The sequence below is a fragment of the Melospiza georgiana genome, chromosome 32 (genome assembly GCF_028018845.1).
Source record: "Melospiza georgiana isolate bMelGeo1 chromosome 32, bMelGeo1.pri, whole genome shotgun sequence".
NCBI classification, from domain to species: Eukaryota; Metazoa; Chordata; class Aves; order Passeriformes; family Passerellidae; genus Melospiza; species Melospiza georgiana.
In genome coordinates, this window is record NC_080461.1 from 4,333,324 (window position 1) to 4,352,340 (window position 19,017).

Here is a 19,017-nt window from a genome sequence, read left to right on the forward strand (position 1 = left end):
AGGCCATCCCTGCCCAGAGACCGTGGGGGAATGGGCAGACAAGGAGAGCGTCCCTGGGGCTGGGGCAGCACAACTCAGAGACAGCAGCGGCTGCAGCTGGGAAATGGAGTGTGGAATGTTGCTGGGAAAGCCCTGCCTGGGCTGTGCCAAGCAGGACAGACAAGCCCTGACCCTCATTCAATAAAAAACTCTCTCAAGGAGACATTTAAAAGGAATTACAATTGTTTGTGTAGTCTGAGTTGGACTCCCTGAAGAAATACCAATAAGAGATTCTCAGGAGCCCAAACCAACAAAACAGCCTTTACTGGCAACTTTAGAAAATCAGAGAAACTTTGGCAAAGGGTCAATGATAACACTGTAGTGGTTTTGGTTTCTTAATTTAAGATTTTTCCAATCTTGAGATTTCTTAATTAATGGATTGATGAGTGTGGTCGGTTTTAGTGTCGGTTAATTATTTATGTATTTATTTTGTTGGGAGATAGGATTACGAGAAAGGTAAAGTAGACTTAAAATTTTAAAAGAGTATTAAAAAAAATTTATTAAAAGTAAATAAAAGAAAAAAGGTAGTAAGGATTAAAATAAATTCTTTAGAATACTTTTTTTCTTTACAATTTTTTTTTAACCTGACAATATAAAGAAACTAAACTCAAAATTTCTAGTGGTTTACTATTTCTGGAATTGTCTTTTTTTTAGTTTTTGGGTGATAAGTTTTTCTAGTTAGGATTATGGAGGTTTTTTACAGGAGGAATTTTTTTTTTTTTTTGTGGTACTTAATTTTGTCATGGATAACAGTTGTCTGGTGAACTTCATTATTGTGAAATTGTTTTTATTGCTACAAGCGTTTTTACAGCTTGTTGATGGGCCATGTTGACTTATGGAGTATTGCTTTAAAGATGAGTTATTCAAAGGTAAAAGTTTTTATTATTTACTTTTTAAATTATTTTTATCACTGGGAATAGAGATCTTCTCTTTGGGATACTGGATTACTTTTTTTTTTTCCTGTTTAAACTTCTTATGAAATGGCAGGTTTTTTAACATTTTTTTATTTAAGCATGGAGGTTTTTGTTTGATACAAATTTGAATTTTTAAAAAAGTTTTAAAAAGAAAAAGAGATTTTTCTTTATAATTTATAGAAGGATTTTAGTTTTAAGATAAGGGTATTTTTTTCTTTTTTTTAAATTAATATTTCATTTCTTCTTTACTGACTTTGATGGTTTTATGTTATTTTTTTATAGGTTTGCATTTTGTTTTTTTCTTATACTCAAGGGGGGATTGAAGTGTTGAAAGAGTTAACACCTGACCTGCCAGTAACTTGTGGTGTAAGTTGTGGTTGGATTGTGTTAAGATTGGTTTAATGGTTTGGTTTTGGCTTTTTTGGTGTTTTTTAGTTGTAGGGTTATTTTGGATGGATTGTAGGTTGTAGGGGTTTTTGGTTTGAATTGTGTTGGGGGGAGTGGACTTGATGGTAAGATTTTAATAGCTGTGGCTGGCTTTGTTCTGTTTGGGGTTTTGTAGCCTCTTTTGTTTTCTTGTTTGGTAGATGTTGGGGTTTGGTTTGGTTTGGTTAGAATGGGGCTGATGGGGGAGGGGCAGCCTGGGGAGAGGGGAGGAGGCTCAGCCCACAGCAGGATTGCTTGGTTTGGTTTGGTTTGGTTTGGTTTGGTTTGGTTTGGTTTGGTTTGGTTTGGTTTGGTTTGGTTGAGATGGGGGCCAGGGCCAGAGTCCACTGCTTCTTTTATGACTGGAAAAGAAAGAGGAGGTTCCTGGGTCTTTTCATCTTTAACATTTGGGTTTCACAGAGACGTGTTCAGTATCTTAGTTGTTTAACAGATTGTCAGTTACACAGAAAGTTTTGTATTACTTTTTAAAATTCTTCTCATGTCAAACTACAACAGACATACAATCAACAAAAGACACTTCTCAAAATATTGACTTGTCCCATTCAACTTCACAAACTCTGACTCTGTTCAATTTAATGTTAATCCAAATTTGCAGGAGCACAGAAACAGAAGAAGAAGACACAGAAAGTGAGAAAAACATACAATATTTAGAGAAGCACACACACAGCCGCCAACTCCTGGATTCCAGCAGTGTTCAGATGGAAATTCCAAGAGGAGGTAGGGCCAAGATGTGTGCTTGCCTTGTGGTCAGCCTTCAATACCCCTTGGTCTTCCTGGGCCCTTCCCCCAGGTGAGACTTGGTCTCATTTGGTCCCTCAGGAGCTGGTCTGGGGCTGCAGAGGTGGCTGTGGAGCATTGCCTGTGCTGTGCCAGGGACTGGCAGACACTGCTGGGCTGGGATAGAGGCTCTGGGGGGATTGGGGTTTTAGGGCAGGGCAGGTCTGGACCTGCCCCTTCCTCCCCCACACAAAATACTTTGAGCCAACAACCTCCTCCAGTATGTCACAATAGGCAATGTTGGAGGTGGAACCCAAATTTGGCCATGGACACCTGGAGAAGCAGGACAGTTCCTTTCCATAGGAAGGAAAGCACAGAGCCTTCCCCAGTGTTTTGGGGACAGATAAGAAGTGACTATTGTGAAACCACTGCCAGACAGATTTGTCCTGGCAATATTGCTATGGGAATAATGCTTGGATATAAGGAAATTTGGTGGTGAAATCCCAGTTCTGGCCATGGGCGCCTGGAGGGAAAGGACAGTTCTTTTCCATAGGAAGGAAAGCACAGAGCCCCAGTGTTTCAGCAGCAGATGAGAAGAGACCCTCAACATGCCAAGGTCAGCTGGACCAGTCAGGTGGCCCCTGGGAGGCCAAACCAGCCAGACCTTCTCTGTGTTCCCTTGGTTTTATGAGGCCCTGAGGTGTCACAAGGGTGTCTTGGTTCCATGGGGTCCCACAGTGTCACAATAGCTTCCAGGTTCCTGAAGGTCACGCAGTATCACAATGGTCCCAATGATTCCATGGGGCCTTGCAGTGTCACAATGGTCTCTCTGGTTCCCCAGGCCCCACAACGTCACATCACTCCTGTGTTCCATGAGCCCTTCAATGTCACCAAGGACCTTTGGGCCCTGGGCATTTGTGGTGTCACAATGGTCTCCTTTGGCTCCACAGTGTCACAATGGACCATTAATGACAGGAGGCCACTCTATGTCACCCTGGAGTTTGGTTCCATGCAGCTCGGCAGTGTCACAATGGTCTCCCTTGCTTTCTTAGTGTCACAATGGACCACTGCTGACAGAAGGCCTCACAATTTCACACATGCAGCCCTGCAGTGTCACAAAGACCTCTTGGTTTCATGAGGCCCCCCAGTGTCACAATAGTCTCCTTGGTTCCATGAGGCCCCACAATGTCACAATGGTCCCTTGGTCTCACAGGGCCCCACAGTGTCACAGTGGCCGCTGGTTGTCACCGGGCCCCACAGTGTCACAATGGCCCCTTGGTCTCACAGGGCCTCACAGTGTCACAACGATCCCTTGGTCTCACAGAGCCCCACAGTGTCACAATGGTCCCTTGGTTCCATGGGCCCTGTGCTGCTGCATTCCCCCCTCCCCTTCTCAGGCCACCCTGCCAGCTGAGAAATGCTCCTTGGGCCTCAGCCTTGGCCAACAGCCCCTGGGCTCAGCTCCTCTGCATCTCATCACAAACACTGTCTGCTCCAGGCACTGCTGCTGCCCAACCAGCTCCTGGTTTCTGTAGGAGCAGCCCTGGGAACTGTTTTTGTTCCTTCTATGGCACAATATCCCTGTTCTCACATTGCCAAAGAAAGCTGTTGATGCCAAGTGCAGCCAGGATGAACCATTGCTGGGACTGAAGCCCCTCTCTTGGGGCCCTACAAACAGCGCTCCAAAAGGAGCCCTTGGAGCTCTCCTGGGCCAGCAACTCCCTCTGAGTGGGGCCTCTCCCAGCCAGGAACTCAACCGTTTGCTGCACTCGGGGATCCCCAACAACGATGGAGCCTGGGCCGATCCCCCCACTCCTTCAGGCTCAGCCCTTTGCCCTTTGCTGGGGAGATGCCAAAGGATCCACAGGGAGCATTGCCTGCCCTCAGGGGAATTTCTTACAGGTGTCTTGCACTGACTCTTTGTGTCTGTGTGCACACAGGAGTGCCTGTGCTGGGGAAATGTGGCAGAAATGCTGCTCTCTGAGGGGCTTGAGTGCCTTGGATAGCTTAGTTAGGCAGATATCCAGATATCAGTAAAGAAGGGTAAGTCAGGAGATCTAAGCTATGTTAAATGCTGCTAAGAGTTTTTCTTTTGCTAAGATGTTAAGTTTAATTTATTAGCTAAGTAAAAAATTGTTAAGTGTTATTCCTCTGTTAAATTACAAAATCAGGTTTTAAGTTACGTTAAATACTGTTAAGTTCTGGTCTTTTGCTAAACTGTGAAGTTGACTGTATCAGTTAAAATTAGGGTCTAAGTTCAGTCCTGTTAAGTTTGAGCTCTGTTAAGCTTTTAGGCCGTATTACTTTTATCCTTGCCCTTACTGTCCTTGTGTCACACACAGAGACAGGGACTGTTCTCAGTTCATTTCTGGTTTGATTGCCTGGATTCTGTTTGGTTTTGTTGTTGCTTTGTTTCCTTGGTGTGCCTGAAGTGTCCACTCAGGAGCAGAGTGACTCTTGCCAAAGAACTTTGTGCTGCTGTCCCTTAATATTAAATCTGTTTTTTGCTGATCCCTTGCTGGGGATTTTTTCAGCACTCTCAAGCCCTCATTTGTAACAGGATGAGGGAGCCCTGGCCCAGGCTCTGGCCCTGGGGGACACGGGGACGCTGCCTGGGGGGTCCCTGTCCCACTGTCCCCCCACAGGGCCCCGGCCCCCGGTCCCTGTGTCAGGCTCTGGGGTCGATCTCGTGGAACATCCTCTGGGGGAGGCTGCGGGGCCGGGGGCAGGGGGCCCCGGGGGGACAGGGGACCCCGCTGTGCATGAGCAGGGTTGGACTGCTCTGTGGGGAACTGTGAAGGGGTACGGGGCAGAGTGACCTCACACAGCCCCTGTGATGTCACACAGCCCCTGTGATGTCACACAACCACCTGCGATGTCACACAGCACCCTGTGATGTTCAAAGCCCACTCTGGGATGTCACAAAGCCATCCTGTGTCACAGAGCCAACGCTGGCATATCTCTCTGTGATGTTCATACAGCCGTGTTGTGATGTCACAGAAATCTCTGTGATGTCACAAGGGAATTCCATGATGTCACTGTCCTGTGATGACACACCCCGTTCTGTGATGTTACTCAGACACCCAGTGATGCCACAACTCACTCTCTCATGTTACAGAGCCACCCTCCATGATGGTAGAATCTGCTCTATGGCCTCACACCCTACTCAGTGATGTCACCGCCACATCTGTTATTTCACACCCCCCTCAGTGATGTCACAAAACCTTCTCTGTGATGACTCTGTAATGTCATGGCACACATTTGCAACTCACAACCTGCTCTATGATGTCTTACAGCCATGCCATCATGTCGCAGTCTGCTCTGTGATGTCACACAAACCCCTCTATGATTCTGTAGCTGCTCGATGACCTCACACAACCCACTCTGTGCTGTCACACAGTCCCTTACTGACATCCCAGCTGCTCTGTGCCTCTATGACACAGCCCCAGAGGTGCTGCTGTGACACAGCCCCCTCGGGGACATCCCACAGCCCCTGCCAGTGCTGAGCCCCTGTGAGCTCTTTCTGTGCCCTGCTGGTGTCCCTGAGGGGCCCTGGCAGTGCCCCAGCCCTGCTGGGCTGTGCACAGGAGCTGCTCCTGGCCAGAGCTGTCTCTCTGCAGTGCTGCCCTTGCCAGGACCTGCCTCTGGGCCAGGAGTCCGGCCCAGCTCAGCAGCACAGACACAGCACAGGGACTTTAATGACCCTCTGGGGCTTTGGTGCTCTTTGCATCAGGCTCAGTCCCAGACAGTGTGCTCAAACAACTTCTAAAAAACTCAAAATCAGATTCAAAGTCCAAAGATTCTTACACTTTTACTGGGCCCCACTGAAAACCTCTCCTCCCCAGTGACAGAATTCATGTAGTGTGGGTTCTCTGATGTCCTGGCAGAGCCAGGCCCAGGGGACAGGGCTGCCATGGTGATGGCTGTGAGGTCACTGCCCCTGCAGCAGCCTGGCTGCCCTTTCCTCTGCCCCTGCCTTGGCTCTGCTGACATGAAGAGTTTTGTCATTAATATCTTGTCCCCAAGGTGCTGGGGCCAATGGCTTCCCAGTCAGGCTCCTGGAGCAGAAGTGGCTTTTCAGAGCCCAGCCAGGAATGAGCCCTGAGGCAGCAGCTCTGCAGTGGTGGCCACCAGGCCGGGCTGCCAAGGGAGGCTTCTGGCCATGGCCTGCAAGCAGATGCTGCTGCCAAGGTGCCTTTGGTGCCTCAGGCTCTCCCTGGCACAACTCCCAGCATGGCACTCTGCCCCTGTGCCGAGCCCTTCCCTGTGCTGGGGCTGGCCTGGGGCTTTTCCTGCAGTGGGACCTGCCCTGCTGATGGCACAGGAAAGGCAGTTCCTGCTGGAGCAGGAGACTCTGCCTGCAGTGGGCTCCAACAACTCCAGACAGGCCCTGTTGACTTCAAAACTGCTGCCTAAAGCACTATATTCTAATAATTGTTATAGCTCCTGAACTGTGGAGTAAATAACTGTGCTGGTGATCTTTCCATCTGATCATGATCAGAATAAGCCAGAGACATATTTACATAAATCTATCGGGTATCCCATAATTAATTCTGTGGGACAAATTGGGTAAAAGGTTCAATTACACCTCTCCAATCCTTTACACCTTTAACAAAGTCTGGGGCTGGGTTTGGATCCAGCCACTCCCAGTCTCCTCTCTTTGAAGGAATTTTAGAAGTCTAGGGGCCCTGCAAGGGTTTGAGGATCCATGGTGGCTGTTCAGTGTCATTTTTCCAACTCATGATTTAGCAAGAGTTTTTCCAATAAAGAAATAAAGCTTTTTCCTGAAGCTCCCACTGTGCCCATGAGAGGAACTCCTGTGAGTGTCTGGGACACCCTGGCTCTTTGGCAGCCTGGGCACTCCTGGGATGTCGCCTCAGAGCCCCTATGAGTGCCTGTGACAGATCTATGCCTTTGCAGCCCAAGGTCCCCTGGGATGTCACCATGGAATGGCTGTGACTGCCTCTGACCACAGGGCTCTTTACCATCCTCAGAAAGCCCTGGGAGGTCTCCATGGAGTCCCTGTCTGTGCCTGTGACATTCCAGCTCTTGATCAGCCTGGAGACTCTTGGAAAGTCCCCACGGAACCCCTCTGAGGGCCTGTGACAAATCTGATCCTTAGCAGGCAACCATCACCAGGCCCCTATTGCTATGGTCGGTTTCCATGGCAACCATCACCAGCCTCCTGTTGCTATGGTCAATCCCATGGCAGCTCCATGGAGACCCCATGCCGGAGTGGTTGCCATGGACACCAGCTCAGGCCTGCAGACAGAGTCGTTGCCATGGCAACCATTGGCAGCCCCATCCCCAGGCTCACGGGATCCCAGAACCACAGAATTGGCTGAGCTGGGAGGGACCCATCAGGATCCTCCAGTCCAACTGCTGACCCTGCCCAGGACACCCCAACAATGCCAGCCTGGGCCTGGCAGCGCTGGCCAAACGCTGCTGGAGCTCAGAGAGCCCTGGAGCTGGGACCCTTCCCTGGGGAGCCTGGGCAGGGCCCCAGCAGCCTCTGGGCAAAAACATTTTCCTGACATCCAACCTGAGCCTGCCCCGACTCAGCTGCAGCCATTCCCTCCACTCCTGTCCCTGGGCACCAGAGGGAAGAGGTTCCCACAGCCCCAGCCAGGGACACACTCCCAAGGCTGTTGCCATGGCCACCAGGGCTGGCACCAGCTGGGATGCTCGGTTTCCATGGGCTGGGGTTCAGGAATGGGATTCCCCAATTTCCTGCCCCCGCTAAAACTGCGCTGCCCTCTCTGCCCTCCCGCCTCCCATGGAAAGAACAGAAGGCAAAGATCCTGGGCTGGGATAAGAACAATTTATTGGGAACAGCAACCAGATAAGGAACAAACAAAAACAGAAATGATATTGATAACAGAAGGGATAAATAAAACTGTTTACAGGGAAAACTAATACATCAATAACAGGCTCTTCCTGGTGATGTATTTTCCCTGCCTTGAAGGGAAAACCTTCTCCTCAGGGAGAGAGAGAGAGAGACAGTCCCTTTCCAGCCCCTGGCAATGTTCTGAGGTGGGAGTGAATGTAAGGGCATGGCCATGGCCAGACCCTCATGTTCTTCCATCCCACATCATGACATTTTCAGGGGCAGGAAAATGGACATGTGTCTTCCCAGAATGGATCACAGGGAAAATGGATCACCAGGGCTCTTCCCAATGTGGGCCCTCTAATGGGGGATGAAGCTGGAGTGGTGCATGAAGCTTTTCCTGTATTTGTGGCATTTGCAGGGCTTCCCTTACTGGTGGCTCCGCTGGTGTCTGGTCGAGCGAGAGCTCCGGGCAAAGCTCTTCCCACACTGGGGACACTCATATGTCCTAGGTCCTCTCCCCTGTGTGGATGCGTTGGTGGGTCACAAGGTTGGATCTGTAGCTGAAGCCCTTCCCACATTCCCCACACTCATAGGCCCATTCCCCGATGTGGATAATCTGGTGGCTCATCAGGTGGTTCCTCTGCCTGAAGCTCTTCCCACACTCCAAGCCCTTGTGGGCCTTCTTCCCATCATGAAGCTGCTCATGGACCACCATCTCTGAGCTCTGGCTGAAGCTCTGTCCACCTTCCTGGTTCAGGGTGGGTCTTTCCTTCTCAGAGCACCCTGGGCTGGGTTTGGAGCCCCTCCTCATGTGGGATGTCTGAGGTTTTTCTTCCCTGTTGGATTCCTGTGTGCTAGAGTCGCTAAAAACAGCCTCTTTCACAAGGTTCTACCATGGAGATTTTTCCTCCCTGGTCTGCATCCTCAGTTCCTTCCCTGGGGGAGGAAGGACAAGGAGAGAATGGGATTTGCCTCCATGCCAGAGGGAAGGGGAAGGAGATCCCTCCAGTGCATCCCCAGCAGGACGGCATTTGCACCGGGGTTGTCCTGCAGTTGGGCTGGGAGATGGAGCAGGAGAGAGGGAGAAATAGGAACTGACTTCCTCCTCACCTGCGTGGGTGTCCCGGGGCATCTTCCTCTTCCTCACAGCCTCCTCTTCCATTGAGTCAAGGTTTGGGAATGGGAAATTCTGTTTAGGGAAGAAAACAAAGGGTGCACACATTGTCTTTTGTACTGGTTTTAAGGCAAACCTGGGAAAGGGTCTAAGCCAGAATGACAATTTAGGAGGAAAATGAAGATCAAGGCAATGACACAGAAAAACTGCCTTAAACTGACAGAGTCAGGATATAACCTGACACCCTGTTGGGCAAGGTGGTGTCCGCAGTCCTGTTGGAGTCATGAACGTGATTCTGTCAAAGCAGTGATCCTGTAGAAGGGTCTGGTCTTCCTCTGGATGTCCAGTGGTGGTAATGGAGCTCTGGTCCTCTGGGAATCCAGTAGGCAAGCTGCTCCTGGTGTTGAAAGCCTCAGCTTATATCCAGGTAGGAATGCTTGGAATCCTCCCCCTGGGCGGAGCATCTCACAATGGGATGATGGAATTTTATCAGTCCTGCTGTGACACTCAATGGCCCATTAGCAGAAGATATCTCCCCTGGAGGGCATTATCAGGGTTGAGTCATGGAAGACATAAAGAATACTGCCCCACCTGTTTATAACAATTGATGAAGATGGTGATTGAAAACATGCATTTGGTTACATGTTACATTGCAGCCTGAAACAGTTGGGCAAACCCTGCTCAGGGGGTGAACACCATCCCCCTTACCCAAACTGGCTCAGGTGTAAAACCCTCACTTTGGGAAGGGCACACACATGTTGGAAAAGAAATGAAATTTAGCAAAATGTTTAATTATAGTGAGTTGTGTGTGAATTGGTTTGTTAAAAGCAGTTTTCTAGCCGTTGAAAGAGTGTTGGGTTTTGTGTGTAACCTAGATGGTAGTCTTAGGGATTTAATAAATATTTAAACTAGTGCAGGAAAGTAAGAATGCTAACCTGTCTGGAGGCAGCATACAATGCTCTTAGAATAAGATAAGCAGAAGATTAATGATCTTGTTTGTGAACCAAGGAATGTATCACAAGGGGTCTGTGACTAGGCAAGGGGAACTGTTTCGTGGAGACTTAGTTATGAATCGCATGTATAAGAGGGAAGGACCCATACGTGAAATTGGGGGCTCAGGCTTGGGACGTGAGTCAACCAGCTCCCCGGGCCCTTAATAAAGCACCCACAAAACTTATCCAAGTTTTGTGTCATTTATCAATCGGGCAACACACAGGGGACAATGTCAAACTTACTCTGCTCCAGGTGAGGGCTCTTTTTCCTGTCATTCCCTTCCTGTCCCTGCTTTTTCTATCCCATTTACGGTTCAACAAAATCCATTTTGAATTTGGTTTCATTATAACCTTAATTGGGGCAGAGGAATCTCTCTAACAATTTTCCTAACCCGACTAACCAGACTGTGAAATTATTTTGGCACAGTGAGTTTAGGCACTGTTCTCTGACCCTAAGTGCCTTTGACAACAGCATGGTTCCCTCCTCTGAGGAGGTTGTGGTTGTCTCTGGAGGAACTCTTGGAAACTGGGCTACAGCTTCCTCTGAGTGACTTATGGGAGAACTGATAAGGAAAATCGTTGTTGTGGGTCCGGAGTGTAAAGAAAATATTTTGTTGTCCTTCCTTGAAAAGTTTTTTAAAATCACAGGAGGAAAGAAAGTAATGGTTACCAGCGAGACTGACAAGGTTCATTCACCCCACAGTGAGGAACACAAGGCTGGTAAAAGTCCTACAAGAAGCCCAGCTGAAGTAGCCAAATTCCTAAATAACTCCCGAATTCCCAGACTTGAGTTCTTTGCAAAATGTAAGAATTATTATTGTCTTCATCCCTCTCGCTTTTGTGACAGCTACAAAGAGTTTCCTTTCCTTTTAATGATATCTGTATTGGGCCGAATTAACACTTTTATCAGAATGTGCTAGCAGCTGAGCTGGAGCTGTGCAGGAACCAGTGGAACTTGGAATTCCCACAAAATTTCTTGTACTGTCAGTTCATTAATATTTTTTTGCATTTTAATCACATGTGACTTGTGGGAAAATCAAATATTCATCGAAGTGATTTATGCAGAATCAAGTTTTATTTCTGCTAAATTTATTTTGTCCAGTGCCCAGAGGATTCTCAAGGGGGCTCTGTGCGTCTTGCACTGGGGGATGCTTGGGAGGGGGTTTTCCTGTCCCTGTCACGCCAGGCCATTCCCCAGGGGAGTCTCCATCATTTCCACCCAGGAAATGCCTGGGGGGGTCTCCCTCCCTCTCACCCCTTTGCCAGGGAGTGCTCGGGGCAGTCTCTGTCCCTCTCAGCCCAGGGAATGCTTGGGGCTCTCTGTCCCCTCACCCTGGGGGATACTTGGGGGGGGATCCCTGGGGATCTCCATCCCTCTTGCCTCAGGGAATGTCTGTGCAGGACTGGGGACCAGGGGCTCTGTGTCCCTCTCACTGCTGAGGGTGCTTGGGGCTGGGGGGGCTCTCTGACCTTCTCACACCTGGGGAGGCCAGCGGGGTCTCTGACCCTCTCAGCCCTGCTGTGACCCCACCCAAACATCATCGGGGTCAGAGGGACAGAGACACCCCCAAACCCTCAGAAGGGCTGAACCTGGGATTTGGTTGGGGGCTGAGGATTTTGGAAGGGGCTGGAATTGGGGCTGGGTTGGAGTTGGGGCTGAGATTTGGATTAGAGCTGGGATTGGGGTTAAGGCTAGACATGGGATTAACTTTAGGACTGGGGTTGGGATAGATGAGTTTGGGACTGGGATGAGAATAAATACAGAACTGTGAGTGTGTCTAAACATGGAGTGAGACTGAGACCAGGATTGGGGTCAGGTTTGGGATTGAGCTCACCCAGAGAGGGACAGGGGGGATGTCACAGTGGGAAGGTTTGGGGAAAATCCTGGTTTGGGGAAAAACAAGGTGTGAATGCCTTGGGCTGCGGACTCCTCCAACCTATGTCCATTTTTGGAAGTCACCTGATGTCCAAAAATCAAGAGTGAATAAAAAAATCCACCAGGAGTTTCCCATTTCCAGTCATCCCTCTTGGGTTATGGTTGGTCCTCCATCTCAGGGCTGGTGGGGATTCCATCGGTGCTTGGGATCCCTCCTCTCCAGGCTCCTGCTTTTGGATTCTGGTAGGTTCTGGGGTCCCAAGGTCCCGCTCTCCAGACTCCCCTCAATCCAGCCACTTGGGGTTCCCTCTTCTTTCCACCACCCTGTCCTGGTTTGGGGCAAATTTGGTTGAAACCCTCCAAAAGGAGTTTCCTCTAGAATGCCGAATCAGCAGCCCCACCCTCAGCCAGTCCAGGAAAATATTTCCTTTGAGAAAAGTGGAAAAAAACTTTATTTTACAGGCAAAGCATTCACCAGCACAAAAATTGACCAATATTAAGCAATAAAACTTCCTGCTGCTCCAAAATAGATGACAAACTCAGAAAGTCCCTCCTTCGGTTGTAGCTCAGCACACCCAGCATCTTATCAGTGCCTTATCAGTGGCTTATCAGTCTCTTATCAGTCTGTCCAGCGCTGGAAATGCCTAGGCCCAGGCTTATCCTGGTGGGCCTCAGGGAAGAGCCGCTGGTGGTATTCTGGTTGTTCAGTCCAGAGCAGGTTTAAACAGCTCCAAAGAAAAAGAAAAATCAAAGTCCAGGGAACTTCTCTGCCTCAGAGACCTAAAAACTGATTAAAAGCAAAGGAGAGCTCTGTCCTGCTGTCTGTCCATCCAGAAGCCGGAATGTGGAGGAGTGAGTGCAGTATCTGAAAACAAACTGCAGCTTCTTCCTCCTCCCTTTCGCTCTCAGAACCAGCCTTAAAGGTGCAGAACTCATTTCTGGGCTAAGCAGACTGATGGGGGTACGAGCACCATGAAGTCACCCAAGGACACGCCCCTGTCAGGGTCAGGGGGTCCCGTCCCCACCTCATCTCCTGGCTGCCGGGGGTTCCCCAGCTCCGGTATCGCCCCTTCCCCTCTCCCCGTCCCAGGGGTCCCCCGTTCCACAGCCTCGGCTCTCACGGGGATCCCCAAAACCAATGTCCCGCCCCGTCGGTACCGGGCCATCCCCACGTGGACCCCCCCCGGGACCCTCCTGAGGGGCGATCGTGGCTCCTCTCCCCCCGAAAAAGCTCCTCTTAGGGAGCCCGGAGATATCTGGGGCTCGAGTTCGGGATCTGCTGGCTCCAAACACTCCTCAAAAGAATCCTCCCGGAGACCCCTGGCTGGAGTTATTTGGGAATTTAGCTACTCGAGCTGGGCTTCTTCTGGGACTTTGAGCAGCCATGTGTTCTTCACGTTGGAGTGAAGGAACCTTGTCAGTCTCGCTGGTATCATTTGCTCCCTTTCCTCCAGTGATTTAAACAAACTTTTCAAGGAAGGACAACAAAATATTTTCTTTACAATCCAGACCCACAACAGCCATTTTCCTCATCAGTTCTTCCATAAGTGTCTCAGAGGAAGCTGAGTCCAAGTTCCAAGACTTCTTCCAGAGAGAACCACAACCTCCTCAGAGGGAACTATGCTGTTCTCAAAGGCACCTGGGGTCAGACAACAGTGCCCTGAACTCACTGCACAAAAATAATGTCTCAATCTGGTTAAGAAAATTACTAGAGAGATGCCTCTGCCCCAATTAAGGCGCTAATGAGACCAAATCCAAGGTGGATTTTATTGAACAGTAAATGTGAGTTAGAGAGAGTTAAAAGAAAGAGGAAAGCAGGGCATGGCAAGGGAGTGACGGGGACAGAGACCTCCCCTGGAGCAGGGCAAATGTGACATTGTCCCCTGTGTATGTGCCCTTCCCAGGGTGGGGGTTTTACACCTGAGCCTGTTTGGGTAAGGGGGGGTGGTGTTCACCCCCTGAGCAGGGATTACCCCACTGTTTCAGGTTGCAATGCAAGCTGTAACCAAATGCATGTTTTCAATCACCATCTCCATAAACTGTTATAAACAGGTGGGGCAATGTTCTTTATCTCTTCCATGACTCAGCCCTGATAATGCCCTCCAGGGGACATATCTTCTGTGAATGGGCCATTGAGTGTCACTGCAGGACTGATAAAATTCCATTATCCCATTGTGAGATGCTCCGCCCAGGGGGAGGATTCCAAGCATTCCTACCTGGATATAAGTTGAGACTCCACACCATGAGCAGCTTGCCTACTGGATTCCCAGAGGACAAGAGCTCCACAACCAGCACTGGACCTTCAGAGAAAGGCCAGATACTTCTACAGGATCACTGCTCTGACAGAACCATGTTCACCTCTCCCACTGGACTGCAGCCACCATTTAATAGGACTGAAGCCACCACCCTTATCTACAGGGTGTCAGGTTATATCCTGACTGTCAGTTTAAGGCAGTTTTTCCGTATCTTTGCCTTGATCTTAATTTTCTTATCAAATTGTAATTCTGGCTTAGACCCTTCCCCAGGTTTGCCTTAAACCAGTAAAAAAAACAATGTGCACATCTGCTATTTTCTGCTGAAATTTCCCATTCCCAAACCATTGCCATGTGAAAGAGGAGGCTGTGAGGAAGATGAGGATGCCCCAGGACACCCAGGAAGGTGAGGAGGAATTCAATGCCCCTTTCCCCCCTCTCTCCTGCTCCATCTCCCAGCCCAGCACAGCCCCTGGCTGCAGGAGAAACCTGCTGCCAACACCATCCTACTGGGGATGCACTGGGGGGATCTCCTTCCCCTTCCCTCTGGCACGGAGGCAAATCCCATCCTCTCCTTGTCTTTCCTCCACCAGACAAGAAGCTGAGGATGGAGACCAGGGAGGAAAAATCCCCGTGGAAGAACCTGGAGGAAGAGGCCGTTATGAGGGACTCCAGGGCATGGGAATTCAACAGGGAGGAAAATCCCCAGAGATCCCACAGGAGGAGGGGCTGCAAACCCAGCCCAGTGTGCTCTGAGTAGGAAAGACCCAGCCTGAGCCAGGAAGGTGGACAGAGCTTCAGCCAGAGCTCAGAGATGGTGGTCCATGAGCAGGTTAATGATGGGGAGAATCCCCACAAGTGCTTGGAGTGTGGAAGAGCTTCAGGCAGAGCAGCACCCTGATCAGCCTCCAAAGCATCCACACCGGGGAATGGGCCTATGAGTGTGGGGAGTATGGGAAGGGCTTCAGCTACAGGTCAGAACTCATCAGGCACCCACGCATCCACACTGGGGAGAGGCCCTATGAGTGTCCCCAGTGTCAGAAGAGGTTTCGGACCAGCTCCAGTCTCATCCAGCACCAGCAGATTCACAGAGGCCCTTCCGCTGCCCCGAGTGTGGAAAGTGCTTCAAGCACAACTCCCACCTCATCAGGCACCGGCCCATCCACACTGGGGAGAGGCCCTACGAGTGCCCCTCCTGTGGGAAGAGGTTTCAGAGCAGCTCTAATCTCCTCCTGCATGAGTGGATTCACACAGAGGAGACGTCCTTCCGCTGCACCAACTGCGGGAAGGGCTTCAAGCAAAAGTCCACCCTCATCACCCACCAGCGCATCCACACTGGGGAAAGGGCCTATGAGTGTACCCAGTGTGGGAAGAGCTTCACCCAGAGCTCTCACATGACCAGTCACCAACGGAGGCACCACTAAGGGAAGGCCTCCAATGCCCCAAGTGCAGGAGGATTTTGTGCACTGCCCAAACTCCAATAATTGGAGTATCCACATTGAGAAGAGCCCTGATGATCCATATTCCCCATGATCCATACTGGGAAGACACCTGTACCTTTTCCTGTCCCTGAAAATGACATGATGTGGGATGGAAAAACATGAAGGTCTGGCCATGGCCCTGTAATTACATTCACTCCCACCTCAGGTCATTGCCAGGGGCAGGTAATGGACTCTCTCTCTCCCTGAGGAGAAGGTTTTCCCTTCAAGGCAGGGAAAATACATCACCAGGAAGAGCCTGTTATTGATGTATTAGTTTTCCCTGTAAACAGTTTTATTTATCCCTTCTGTTATCAATATCATTTCTGTTTTTGTTTGTTCCTTATCTGGTTGCTGTTCCCAATAAATTGTTCTTATCCTAGCCCAGGATCTTTGCCTTCTGTTCTTTCCATGAGAGGCGGGAGGGCAGAGAGGGCAGCGCAGTTTTAGCGGGGGCAGGAAATTGGGGAATCCCATTCCTGAACCCCGGCCCATGGAAACCGAGCATCCCAGCTGGTCCCAGCCCTGGTGGCCATGGCAACAGCCTTGGGAGCGGGTCCCTGGCTGGGGCTGTGGGAACCTCTTCCCTCTGGTGCCCAGGGACAGGAGTGGAGGGAACGGCTGCAGCTGAGTCGGGGCAGGATCCGGTTGGATGTCAGGAAAATGTTTTTGCCCAGAGGCTGCTGGGGCCCTGCCCAGGCTCCCCAGGGAAGGGTCCCAGCTCCAGGGCTCTCTGAGCTCCAGCAGCGTTTGGCCAGCGCTGCCAGGCCCAGGCTGGCATTGTTGGGGTGTCCTTGGCAGGGCCAGCAGTTGGACTGGAGGATCCTGATGGGTCCCTCCCAGCTCAGCCAATTCTGTGGTTCTGGGATCCCATGAGCCTGGGGATGGGGGCTGCAAATGGTTGCCATGGCAACGACTCTGTCTGCAGGCCTGAGCTGGTGTCCATGGCAACCACTCCGGCATGGGGTCTCCATGGAGCTGCCATGGGATTGACCATAGCAACAGGAGGCTGGTGATGGTTGCCATGGAAACCGACCATAGCAATAGGGGCCTGGTGATGGTTACCTGCTAAGGATCAGATTTGTCACAGGCCCTCAGAGGGGTTCCGTGGGGACTTTCCAAGAGTCTCCAGGCTGATCAAGAGCTGGAATGTCACAGGCACAGACAGGGACTCCATGGAGACCTCCCAGGGCTTTCTGAGGATGGTAAAGAGCCCTGTGGTCAGAGGCAGTCACAGCCATTCCATGGTGACATCCCAGGGGACCTTGGGCTGCAAAGGCACAGATCTGTCACAGGCACTCACGGCAGTCCATGGTGACATCCCAGGAGTGCCCAGGCTGCCAAAGAGCCGGGATGTTCCAGACACTCACAGGGGTTCCTGTCATGGGCACAGTGGGAGATTCAGGCAAAAGCTTTGTTTCTTTATTGGAGAAACTCCTCCTGATACATGAGGTGCAGAAAGTACACCCAACAGCCACCATGGATCCTCAAACCCCTGCAGGGCTCCTAGACTAGTTCAATTCCTTCTAAGAGAGGAGCCTGGGAACAGCTGGATCCAATCCCAGCCCAAGAATTTGTCAAAGGTTAATGTGTAAAGGATTGGAGAGGTGGAATTGAACTTTACCCCAATTTGTCCCACAGGATTAATGATGGAATACCAGATATGTTTATATAAATACATCTCTGATTGATTCTGATCATGATCGGACAGAATGATTTTAACCTGAGTAATTTACTCCACAGTTCAGGAGCTTTATCAATTATTAGAATATAGTGCTCTAGGAAGCAATTTTGAAGTCAACAGATTGGTCTATGACATTAGAGAGTTTGTTGTGGAAGTCACTGAGCAGCTACAGCATCATAGAGGGGATTCTGTGACATCACAGAACAGGCTGTGGCACCATGGCATGGCTGGATGACATCATAGAGCTGACTGTGAGGTTCAAAGTATGTGCTGTGACATTAAAGAATGCCAGTATGACAGTACAGAAAAGGTCTCGTGGCATCCCTGAGGGGTTTGTGACATCACAAAGCTGTCTGTGACATCATAGTGTGAGGCAATAGAGCAGTGTCTGCCATCATCGAAGGGGGATCTGTGACATCAGAGAGTGGGTTTTGACATCACTGGGTGGCTGTGTAACATCATAGAGCAGGTTGTGACATCACAGAGACTTCTGTGACATCACAAAGCAGATATAGCACATCATAGGGTGACATCTCATAGTTAGCTGTGTGAGATCACAGGGGCTGTGTGACAACCCAGAGTGGGCTGTGACATCACTGGTGGCTGTGTGACATTGCAAAAGAGCTGTGTGGCATCATAGGGGCTGTGACATCACAGGGGCAGTGTGACATCACAGCGGCTGTGTGAGGTCCCTGGGGAGGTCACTCTGCCCCGGTCCCCTCACAGCTCCCCTCAGAGCAGTCCAACGCTGCTCATGCACAGCAGGGTCCCCTGTCCCCCTGGGTCCCCCCGCCCCCGGCCCCACAGCCTCCCCCAGAGGATGTTCCACGAGATCGACCCCAGAGCCTGACACCGGGACGGGGGGCTGGGGCCCTGGGGGTGGCACAGGGGGACAGGGACCCCCCGGCAGCGTCCCCATGTCCCCCAGGGCCAGAGCCTTGGCCAGGGCTCCTTCACCCTATTACCAACGAGGCCTTGAGAGCGCTGAAAAATCCCCAGCAAGGGAGCAGCAAAAACCAGATTTATTATTAAGGTGCAGCAGCAAAAAGTTCCTTGGCAAGAGTCACTCTGCTCCTGAGTGGACACTTCAGGCACACGAAAGAAACAAAGCAGCAACAAAACCAAACAGAATCCAGGCAATCAAACCAGAAATGAGCTGAGAACTGTACCAGTGTGTGAGACACAAGGACAGTGAGGGCAAGGATAAAATGAATAAAGAAATAAAAGCTTGACAAAGGTCAAACTTAACAGGACTTCACTGATACCTTAACCTTAACTGATACCTTCAACTTCACAATTTAGGAAAAGAACAGCACTTAACAGAATTTAACCTCATTTACAACCAATGACTTAAGGATTTATTAGTGGAATAACATTAAACAATATTCAACTTAGCTTATAACATAGTAAACTTTGCAAAAAAAAAAAAACCTCATAACTTATTTGTCATGATGTAACCTTACTTACAGGCCTGACTGACTCAGCTATCCAAGGCACTACAAGCCCTCAGAGAGCAGCATTTCTGCCACATTTCCCTAGTACTGACACTCCCATGTACACACAGACACAAAGAGTCAGTACAAGACACCTGTAAGAAATTCCCCTGAGGGCAGGCAATGCTCCCTGTGGATCCTTTGGCATCTCCCCAGCAAAGGACAAAGGGTTGAGCCTGGA